Consider the following 12,248-nt stretch of genomic DNA (forward strand, 5'->3'; position numbering starts at 1 on the left):
TAGTTGGCGAAGCCGAGGAAGCGTTGAAGGGCTTTCAACGACCCTGGCTGGGCCCACTCCGTGATGGCTTTCACCTTTTCAGGATCCATCTGGAAGTCGCATGGCGTGATGATATACCCCAAAAATGATATCTTTTGTACCCCGAAAACACATTTCTCGAGTTTAGCAAACAGCTTGTTATGTCTGAGTCGAGCTAGCACAGTCTGAACGTGAGTATGGTGACTCGGCAAGTCGGAGGAAAAAATCAAAATGTCGTCTAGATATACCACCACGAACACCCCCATGATATCCTGAAACACTGAGTTCATGTACCCCTGAAAAATGGCGGGGGCGTTACACAACCCAAAAGGCATAACTAGGTATTCAAAATGCCCGAGGGGCGTATTGAAGGCGGTTTTCCACTCATCCCCCTCCCGAATGCGGATGAGGTTGTATGCTCCCCTGAGATCAAGTTTAGAAAACCATCGGGCACCAGCGACCTGGTTGAGGAGGTCAGGAATGAGTGGAAGAGCATACTGGTTTCGGACTGTGATTTTATTTAGCTCTCTATAGTCAATACAGGGCCGGAGACCCCCATCCTTCTTCTCCACGAAGAAAAACCCGGCACCCACCGGGGATTCTGAGGGCCGGATGTGCCCCTTGGCCAGGCTGTCCTGGATATAGTCCCTCATGGATTCTCTCTCTGGAACCGTAACGTTATAAATGCGGCCCTTAGGAAGTTTGGCCCCAGGAATCAAGTCTATTTTACAGTCCCATTCCCTATGAGGGGGCAGGGCTTCAGATAATTGTTTGGAGAACACGTCGGAAAACTCGGAGAGGTATTCTGGTAGGGGGCTCCCCTCGCAGGTGGAGATTCCCACCTTCACCGCACAAAGGTGGTTGGCACAGCGGGGACCCCACTTTACCAGTTCCAACGTGTCCCAATTTACTACCGGGTTGTGCTCCCGGAGCCAGGGGAGGCCTAGGACGACGTCCACAGACAAATCTCTCATCACTAGAAAGTTGCAGGTTTCCACGTGTAAGGCTCCTATAGTAAACCTTACTTCAGGGGTAACCAGATTAACCACCCCTGCTTGCAATGGAGTGGAGTCCACTCCTGAAACCAGAATCGGAGTCTCTAAACGTAACAAAACCCCGGACAGTTGGGCAACGAAATTAAAGTTAACAAAATTAGCCGCAGCCCCAGAATCCACAAAGGCTTGCCCAGTACGGTGGAAAGCATGAAATTCTAGGGTGCAAGGCACTAACATTTTGGACAACACAGGGAGTACCTTGCCTCCTAGACAGTCCCCCCGACAACTGCCCAGGAGCGGGAGTTCTTCCTGCCGTGGCTTCTTAGCGCAGGTAGCAATGCGGTGACCCGGCTCCCCACAGTAGAAGCAGAGGTTCTTCTTCAGGCGGTGTTCCCGTCGTTGCTTGGGGTTCATGGCTCCCAGCTCCATGGCCTCGGTGGTGGGAGGGTAAAAGGTCGGGTCAGTCGAAGAAGTAGACGTGGGGAGTGGGGTGGTCCGAGCGGCGTGTCTGGCCCTCAAACGTCGGTCGGCTCGAATAGCCAGCGACATGGCTTGCTCCAGGGTTCTAGGCTCTGGGTGGGCCACAAGTAGGTCCTTGAGACCCTCAGACAGACCGGTCAAAAATAAGTCTTTTAGGGCGGCATCGTTCCACCCGGATTCCGTACAATGTTGACGGAATTGGGAACAGTAGTCCTCCGCCACTTTACAACCCTGGCGCAGGGCCAGAAGTTTGGAGACTGCGTAGCCCGCCCGGTCGGGTTCGTCATAAATTTGACCCAGGGCGGAAAAAAAGGCGTCAAGGGATAGTCGGGCTGGAGAGCCAGCTGGTAGCGAGAAAGCCCAATTTTGGGGTTCTCCCCTCAGGCGGGTAATTACGATTCCCACTTTCTGGTATTCAGTACCAGAGGAGTGGGGGCGAAGATCAAAGTAGAGCTTGCAGCTCTCTCTAAATGCAAAAAACTGATCTCTCTCTCCGGAGAAGCAATCCGGAAGCGTGGCTCGAGGTTCTGACATTGTTCCTGGAGCGGACGAGGGCTGCATGGGACCTGCAGCTGCCACTTGTTCCTGTGGCTGCAAGCGGGCTGTTAGGTCCTGGGCAAGGGTCGTAAGAACCTGGACCTGGTTCGCTACAGCCGCCACGGCCTCCATCGAGGGGCTCAAAGTTGCCGGGCGGATGCAGGGGTCTGACCTTCGTTCGGCCAGTGTTACTGTCAGGACAGTGTCCGGGATATGGGGGTCCCTGAGATATCCCGCAACCCCTGTCCCTGCCTACTTGCCCCCCTGGGCTAACCCCCAGGGCGACAACTGGGCGACGGTCCCTACCCTCACTAGGGAAGCGGGACACGGGAGACAAACAGACACTGAGACAAAACAACGGTAGAATGGTCAGACAATCCGGGTAGGCAACAAGAGGGTACGCAGTACGGAGGGGTCAGGCAAAAATGTAGTCAAGTCCAAAAGCAGGTGTCAGAAAAGCCGAGGTCACAAGAGCAGTCAGGATAAACGCGGGTGTAGCTGGAGAACCAAACTAACACTGGCAACGCCTGACAGGAAAACACACATATTTAAATGCTGTCAGTGCTCCCGCCCCAGAAGCTGATTGGGGCGGGGAGCCTGACAGCAGCAGGGCTAATCAGGGAGGTGCTGGGGGCACGCCCCCAGTCTTGCAGCACAGACCGTTACTAGGGAAGCCAGCCTGGTAGTCAAGTGACTAGAAGCACCAGCTGCCTCCCTAGCAACCCGGCGGCGACCAGTCTTACAGCGGCCCGGGGAGATCACCAGAACCGGGGCTCCCCTACGCCGCACTCCTGTAGCCCGGGTGGCAGGACCGGTGGTGCGGGCACGGCGGCCCCGAGAGTTGCAGGTTCTGACACTGGTACTCTGTCCCTTGCCCTGCAGGGATGCTGTGTTCTATAGTCACCTGTATTCTGACCTCAGCTGTACGCTTATCTTTGGACTTAGCAGTACCAACAAGTTGGAAGCCACCATTGCTCTACCAGTCGGCTGGAAGCTTCAGCTAGGGATAATGGACTAGTACCACGGTTTGATTTAGTTGGTTTTCGGAATGTGGCCAGGATGAAGTTGTGGAGTGTGGACATAGTAGCGCGGTTTTACTTAGTTGGTTTTCAGAATGTGGCCAGGATTAAGTTGTGGAGTGTGGACCTATTAGCGCGGTTTTATTTAGTTGGTTTTCAGAATGTGGCCAGGATTAAGTGGGCCGTGGCGGGTGGGGGGGACTTTCTTATTGTGTCGTTTAAGGTGAAATTCTTGGACTGCCGCCAGACGGACCACTGTGAAAGCATTTGCCAAAAATGTTTTCATTGTTGGAGGAGGAGGAGGGGGATGTTTTTGAGGCAGTACGTGTCCTGTCCTTGTGTCCGTAGTTATATGCACCTTACCAGTAACCGCGTTGCTGAAAAATTGTCGCGCCTGGGGACCTAGTAGCGAAGCCTCGCCGCCATCATGTCTTTGGGAAGCCTCCGTTTCCACAACCCTGTAACATAGCAGTAGCAGCAGTATAGGCAGAGCCCAGAATTTGTAACATTTCAGTGGTAAGAGTATGGACAGACCACAGTAACATTTCCGTAGCAGCAGTATAGGGAGAGCCCAGTATTAGTAACATTTCAGTAGTAGCAGTATAGACAGGCCCAAGTAACATTTCAGTAGTATCAGTAAGGACAGACCCCAGTAGCATTTCAGTAGTAACAGTAGGGACAGACCCCAGTAACAGTTCAGCAGTATCAGTAGGACAGACCCAAGTAACATTTCAGTTCCAGCAGTGCAGACAGACTGCAGTAAGATTTCAGTAATATTAGTAGAGAAAGACCCCAGTAACATTTCATTGCCAGTAGTATAGACAGACCCCAGTAACATTTCAGTAGTAACAGTATAAACAGACCCCAGTAACATTTCATTTACAGCAGTACAGACATAACCCAGTAACATTTCATTTGCAGCAGTATAGACAGACCCCTGTAACATTTCATTTGCAGCAGTATAGACAGACCCCAGTAACATTTCAGTAGTAAAAGTATAGACAGACCCCAGTAACATTTCATTTACAGCAGTATAGACAGACCCCTGTAACATTTCATTTGCAGCAGTATAAACAGACCCCTGTAACATTTCATTTGCAGCAGTATAAACAGACCCCCAGTAACATTTCATTTACAGCAGTATAGACAGACCCCAGTAACATTTCAGTAGTAACAGTATAGACAGACCCATGTAACATTTTAGTAGCAGCAGTGTAGGCAGAGCCCTGTAACATTTCGGTTGTAACAGTATAGGCAGACCCCTGTAACATTTCGGTTGTAACAGTATAGACAGACCCCTGTAACATTTCATTTACAGCAGTATAGCCAGAGCCCAGTAACATTTCAGTAGTAACAGCATAGGCAGACCCCTGTAACATTTCATTTACAGCAGTATAGACAGAACCCATTAACATTTCGGTACTAACAGTATAGAGAGACCCCTGTAACATTTCATTGGCAGCAGTATAGACAGACCCCAGTAACATTTCAGTAGTAAAAGTATAGACAGACCCCAGTAACATGTAATTTGTAGCAGTATAGACAGACCCGAGTAACATTTCATTTGCAGCAGTATAGACAGACCCCTGTAACATTTCATTTGCAGCAGTAAAAACAGACCCCAGTAACATTTCATTTGCAGCAGTATAGACAGACCCATGTAACATTTCATTGGCAGCAGTATAGACAGACCCAGTAACATTTCAGTAGTAACAGTATAGACAGACCCCTGTAACATTTCATTTACAGCAGTATAGACAGAACCCAGTAACATTTCGGTACTAACAGTATAGAGAGACCCCTGTAACATTTCATTGGCAGCAGTATAGACAGACCCCAGTAACATTTCAGTAGTAAAAGTATAGACAGACCCCAGTAACATTTCATTTACAGCAGTATAAACAGACCCCAGTAACATTTCATTTGCAGCAGTATTGACAGACCCCTGTAACATTTCATTTGCAGCAGTATAAACAGACCCCAGTAACATTTCATTTACAGCAGTATAGACAGACCCCAGTAACATTTCAGTAGTAAAAGTATAGACAGACTCCAGTAACATTTCATTTACAGCAGTATAGACAGACCCCTGTAACATTTCATTTGCAGCAGTATAAACAGACCCCTGTAACATTTCATTTGCAGCAGTATAAACAGACCCCCAGTAACATTTCATTTACAGCAGTATAGACAGACCCCAGTAACATTTCAGTAGTAACAGTATGGACAGACCCCTGTAACATTTTAGTAGCAGCAATGTAGGCAGAACCCTGTAACATTTCGGTTGTAACAGTATAGACAGACCCCTGTAACATTTCGGTTGTAACAGTATAGACAGACCCCTGTAACATTTCATTTACAGCAGTATAGCCAGAGCCCAGTAACATTTCAGTAGTAACAGCATAGGCAGACCCCTGTAACATTTCATTTACAGCAGTATAGACAGAACCCAGTAACATTTCGGTACTAACAGTATAGAGAGACCCCTGTAACATTTCATTGGCAGCAGTATAGACAGACCCCAGTAACATTTCAGTAGTAAAAGTATAGACAGACCCCAGTAACATTTCATTTACAGCAGTATAGACAGACCCCAGTAACATTTCATTTGCAGGAGTATAGACAGACCCCTGTAACATTTCATTTGCAGCAGTAAAAACAGACCCCAGTAACATTTCATTTGCAGCAGTATAGACAGACCCATGTACCATTTCATTGGCAGCAGTATAGACAGACCCAGTAACATTTCAGTAGTAACAGTATAGACAGACCCCTGTAACATTTCATTTACAGCAGTATAGACAGAACCCAGTAACATTTCGGTACTAACAGTATTGAGAGACCCCTGTAACATTTCATTGGCAGCAGTATAGACAGACCCCAGTAACATTTCAGTAGTAAAAGTATAGACAGACCCCAGTAACATTTCATTTACAGCAGTATAGACAGACCCCAGTAACATTTCATTTGCAGCAGTATTGACAGACCCCTGTAACATTTCATTTGCAGCAGTATAAACAGACCCCAGTAACATTTCATTTACAGCAGTATAGACAGACCCCAGTAACATTTCAGTAGTAACAGTATAGACAGACCCCTGTAACATTTTCGTAGCAGCAGCGTAGGCAGAGCCCAGTAACATTTTGGTTGTAACAGTATAGACAGACCCCTGTAACATTTCATTTACAGCAGTATAGCCAGAGCCCAGTGACATTTCAGTAGTAACAGCATAGGCAGACCCTAGTAACATTCCATTTGCAGCAGTAAAAACACACCCCAGTAACATTTCATTTGCAGCAGTAAAAACAGACCCCAGTAACATTTCATTTGCAGCAGTATAGACAGACCCCAGTAACATTTCATTTGCAGCAGTATAGACAGACCCCAGTTACATTTAATTTGCAGCAGTATAGACAGACCCCAGTAACATTTCAGAAGTAACAGTATAGACAAACCCCTGTAACATTTCATTGGCAGCAGTATAGACAAACCCCAGTAACATTTCAGTAGTAACAGTATAGACAGACCCGAGTAACATTTCATTTACAGCAGTATAGACAGACCCCAGTAACATTTCAGTAGTAACAGTATAGACAGACCCCTGTAACATTTCATTTACAGCAGTATAGACACACCCCAGTAACATTTCATTGGCAGCAGTATAGACAGACCCAGTAACATTTCACTAGTAACAGTATAGACAGACCCCAGTAACATTTTATTGGCAGCAGTATAGACAGACCCCAGTAACATTTCAGTAGTAACAGTATAGACAGACCCCAGTAACATTTCATTTGCAGCAGTATAGACAGACCCAGTAACATTTCAGTAGTAACAGTGTAGACAGACCCCTGTAACATTTCATTTACAGCAGTATAGACAGAACCCAGTAACATTTCGATACTTACAGTATAGACAGAACCCAGTAACATTTCATTGGCAGCAGTATAGACACACTCCAGTAACATTTCAGTAGTAACAGTATAGACACACCCCAGTAACATTTCAGTAGTAACAGTATAGACAGACTCCTGTAATATTTTAGTAGCAGCAGCGTAGGCAGAGCCCAGTAACATTTCGGTTATAACAGTATAGACAGACCCCTGTAACATTTCATTTATAGCAGTATAGCCAGAACCCAGTAACATTTGAGTAGTAACAGCATAGGCAGAGCCCAGTAACATTTCATTTGCAGCAGTAAACGCAGACCCAAGTAACATTTAATTTACAGCAGTATAGACAGACCCCAGTAACATTTCATTTACAGCAGTATAGACAGACCCGAGTAACATTTCATTTGTAGCAGTATAGACAGACCCCAGTAACATTTCATTGGCAGCAGTATAGACAGACCCCAGTAACATTTCATTGGCAGCAGTATAGACAGACCCCAGTAACATTTGAGTAGTATTAGTAAGAGTATAGACAGATGATTGCAACATTTTCGTAGCAGCAGTATTGGCATAGCCCAGCATTAGTAACATTTCATTTGCAGCAGTATACACAGACCCCAGTAACATTTCAGTAGCAGCAGTGTAGGCAGACCCCTGTAACATTTCTGTCGCAGAAGTATAGGCAGACCCCTGTAGCATTACTGTGGCAGAGGTATAGGCAGGCAGACCCGGGTGACATTTCTGTAGCAAGAGTGTAGGCCAACCCCTGACACATTGGTGTACCATGAGTGTAGGCGAAGGCCAGAAAAATTACTTGGATTACAGTGTAGGCGAGAGCCCAAAAAATTGTTGTACCAACAGTACAAATGTACCCCTGAAAAATTGCTCAACCGAGAGGGCAGGTGAAACCCATTAATATTTTAGCTTACTGTGTCTTAATTTGTAACTGAACCTGGAGGCAGCCCTGTTTAAAAAATTGGTTCATGTTGAAGTTTCAATGCTTCAGTTAGAAAAGTCGAAATATTGTTAGACAAAAGTTATATAAGCCCTTTGGGCCGCAGAAAAATTGGCAGTTCAGCGTGCTGACAGGATGTTTCAGGAGGAGGAGCAGGAGGAGGAGGACTAATATCATAGCCAGATTGACAAAGGTAAATGTCCCTTTTTTTACGGTGATAGAGAAGAGTGCTCTTATCTGCGGTTGCAGCGAAAACATTGTTTAGTTAGCGCTGCTCTCCGCTGGTGGAGAAGAGAAGTCAGGGGAAATCTAGGCTATGTTCATCTTTATGAGAGTAAGCATGTCAGCACTGTCATCTGACAGGTGGGTACGCTTATCCGTGATGTTTCCCCCAGCTGCACTAAACACCCTCTCTGATAAGACGCTAGCCGTAGGGCAAGCCAGCACCTCCAGGGCATACAGCGCGAGTTCGTGCCACGTGTCCAGCTTTGACACCCAGTAGTTGTACGGAGCAGAGGCGTCACGGAGGATGGTGGTACGATCGGCTACGTACTCCCTCACCATCTTTTTACAGTGCTCCCTCCGACTCAGCCTTGACTGTGGAGTGGTGACACAGTCTTGCTGGGGAGCCATAAAGCTGGCAAAGGCCTTGGAGAGTGTTCCCCTTCCAGAGCTGAACATGCTGCCTGATCTCCGCTTCTCCCCTGCTACTTGGCCCTCGGAACTGCGCCTTCTGCCGCTAGCGCTGTTAGATGGGAAGTTTACCATCATTTTGTCCACCAGGGCCCTGTGGTATAGCATCACTTTCGAACCCCTTTCCTCTTCGGGAATGAGAGTGGAAAGGTTCTCCTTATACCGTGGGTCGAGCAGTATGCACACCCAGTAAACCGTAGTGGCCAGAATGCGTCTAACACGAGGGTCACGAGAAAGGCATCCTAACATGAAGTCAGCCATGTGTGCCAGGGTACCTGTACGGAAGACATCGCTTTCCTCACTAGGAAGATCACTTTCTGGATCCTCCTCCTCCTCCACAGGCCATACACGCTGAACAGATGAGAGGCAAGCAGGATGGGTACCCTTTGCAGTGGGCCCAGCTGTCTCTTTCCCTCCTCCTGAGGCTCCTCCCCCTCCCCCTCCTCCTCCGCCTCCAAAACGCGCTGAGATATAGACATGAGGGTGCTCTGACTATCCAGCGACATACTGTCTTCCCCCGGCTCTGTTTCCGAGCGCAAAGCGTCTGCCTTTATGCTTTGCAGGGAACTTCTCAACAGGCATAGCAGAGGAATGCTGACGCTAATGATTGCAGCATCGCCGCTCACCATGTGGGTGGACTCCTCAAAGTTTCCAAGGACCTCGCAGATATCTGCCCTCCAGGCCCACTCCTTTGTAAAGAATTGAGGAGGCTGACTCCCACTACACCGACCATGTTGGAGTTGGTATTCTACTATAGCTCTACGCTGCTCATACAGCCTGGCCAACATGTGCAGCATAGAGTTCCACTGTGTGGGCACGTCGCAAAGCAGTCGGTGCACTGGCAGATTAAAGCGATGTTGCAGGGTCCGCAGGGTGGCAGCCTCTGTGTTGGACTTGCGGAAATGTGCGCTGACCCGGCGCACCTTGCCGAGGAGGTCTGACAAGTGTGGGTAGCTTTTCAGAAACCGTTGCACCACCAAATTAAAGACGTGGGCCAGGCATGGCACGTGTGTGAGGCTGCCGAGCTGCAGAGCCGCCACCAGGTTATGGCTGTTGTCACACATGACCATGCCCGGTTGGAGGCTCAGCGGCGAAAGGTCGATCTGCTCTGTCAGACCATGCAACAGTTCATCGGCCGTGTGCCTCTTCTCTCCTAAGCTGATTAGTTTCAGCCTGACCTGCTGACTCTTGCCCACCGCTGTGCTGCCGCGCCGCACGACACCGACTGCTGGCGACGTGCTGCTGTTGACACGTCTTGATTGCGAGTTAGAGGTTGTGTAGGAGGAGGAATGTTTAGTGGAGGTGGCATACACCCCCGCAGATACCCGCACCGAGCTGGGGCCCGCAATTCTGGGGGTGGGTAGGACGTGAGCAGTCCCAGGCTCTGACACGGTCTCAGCCTCCACTTAATTCACCCAATGTGCCGTCAGGGAGATATAGTGGCCCTGCCTGCCTGTGCTTGTCCACGTGTCCGTTGTTAAGTGGACCTTGCCAGTAACGCGTTGTTGAGGGCGCGTACAATGTTGTGGGAGACGTGGTCGTGCAGGGCAGGAACGGCACACCGTGAAAAATAGTGGTGACTGCGGACTGAGTAGCGTGGGTCCGCCGCCGCCATCATGTTTTTGAAAGCCTCCGTTTCCACAAGCCTGTACGGCAGCATCTCTAGGCTGATCAATTTAGCAATGTGCACGTTTAAAGCTTGAGCGTGCGGGTGCGTGGCGGCGTATTTGCGCTTTCGCTACAACGCTTCTGCTAGCGACAGCTGGACGCTGCGCTGAGAGACATAGCTGGATGGGGCCGAGGACAGCGGAGGTGAGGGTGTGGGTGCAGGCCGGGAGTGCCTGTGTCCTGAGAGGGGGGTTGGATCTGAGTGGCAGGTTGGGGCACAGGGGGAGAGGCAGTGGTGCAAGCCGGAGGCGGTGAACAGCCTTCGTCCCACCTTGTGGGGTACTTGGCCATCATATGCCTGCGCATGCTGGTGGTGGTGAGGCTGGTACTGGTGGCTCCCCGGCTGATCTTGGCACGACAAAGGTTGCACACCACTGTTTGTCGGTCGTCCGTGCTCTCAGTGAAAAACTGCCACACCTTTGAGCACCTTGGCCTCTGCACGGTGGCTTGACGCGAGGGGGTGCTTTGGGAATCCGTTGGGGGATTATTCGCACAGCACTTATGTAATGCAAACTGTAGCCAGGAAAAAAATTATTCCGAAGACTGCAAGCACGCCTAGCTGTGCAATATGCAATACTGATACACCTGAGCTCACATCAGCCACGCAGTGAAATGCAGAGAGTCACAGCTAGCCGTAAGGATTTTCTGTATTTCTTTGGTAATTTTTGTGCAATGCAATGCAGGCTATATTGCGCCAATGTGAGTTTCCCTGTATGGGGGTCTGTCACTGTGCGTGCAGTTTACAGCAGACACACAGCGGTATAAAAACTTTTTGAATTCTTATTGGCCTGCAGTTGGAGTGAGACAGCGCAAACTGCAGCCAGGAAAAAAATTATTTTGAAGACTGCAAGCACGCTTAGCTGTGCAATAATGGGGTACTACAACTACCAGCAGCCACGGAGTTAAATGCAGACGGTCACAGATAGCCCTAAACAGGTGCTTTTTGGGGGTACTTGTTGACAGGATTCTACAGTAGCACTGTCCCAGCCTCACCAGGACTGCCCCTATACTCTGTATAATTGGCTGCAGACTGACAAGGCAAAAGTCAGCAGAGCCCAAGATGAAAGAAAAAATTTGGTGCAAAGCTGCTCCTAGCAGCAACAACTGTAATTCACACGGTAAGATGTGGCCCTAAGAAGCACCGTTGGGGTTCTTGTACACTACCCACTGTCCCTGCCTGACCAATACTTCCCCTAAACTAAATAGTACAGACTGCAGCCTGAGAACGCTATAGCCTGCACGTCCGATATAAAAAAAAAAAATTGTGCAAAACTGCTCCCAGCAGCCACAACAGTAATGCACTAGGTGAGCTGTGGCCCTAAGAAGGACCGTTGGGGCTCTTGAAGACGCCAACACTCTAACTATAGCAGCAGCCCCCTCCCTAATCTCTGCCAGCGTGTGTCTGAGGCGAGCAGTGGGCGGCCACCTGATCTCGTCAGCCACTCACTGCAGGGGGGCGGGAAAGGGCTGGAACCTCACTGGAGGAAGTTGTAATGCCTTCCCTGCATGTCTATTGGCCAGACAATGGCGCTAACATTATAGGGAAGTAAATGTTATTGACTCGAGTAACGCGTGGTGCTCGTCTCGAATAACGAGTATCTCGAACACCCTAATACTCGAACGAGCATCAAGCTCGGACGAGTATGCTCGCTCATCTCTAGCAATGACCTCTCCAAGTGCTAACATTGCATACTTCCAGCATGCTGCCCACTACCATGCTCCATCTTCACGTGCCCTGTGTGCGTATTATGCGCCAATATAGAACATGCTGCTTTTTTTCTTTGCAAACGTTTTTTAGATTGGTACCCGTACGCAAAATACATTATGCCAACATGGTCATGTGAGCCCAGCCAAGGAGGAGACGGGATAACACCTCCACCTTATATAGTGTTCATGTGTTTTCAATTTACAGATATTAGTAAAGCACTTATGGACATCTCTGGTGGTGTCTCATCTCCATGGAGAACAAAAAGATCTTCCATTGAAGCTC

The 12,248-nt window shown here is 48.8% G+C and overlaps 1 protein-coding gene across 11 annotated transcripts in view; it reads left to right on the plus strand.

The window, feature by feature from the left end:
* Positions 1-12,248, plus strand: part of LOC136613050 (uncharacterized) — a 185,437-nt gene that overhangs the window by 139,262 nt on the left and 33,927 nt on the right. The gene's annotated exons all lie outside the window — the stretch shown is intronic.

This window comes from Eleutherodactylus coqui, chromosome 2, assembly GCF_035609145.1.
Source record: "Eleutherodactylus coqui strain aEleCoq1 chromosome 2, aEleCoq1.hap1, whole genome shotgun sequence".
Taxonomy (NCBI): Eukaryota; Metazoa; Chordata; class Amphibia; order Anura; family Eleutherodactylidae; genus Eleutherodactylus; species Eleutherodactylus coqui.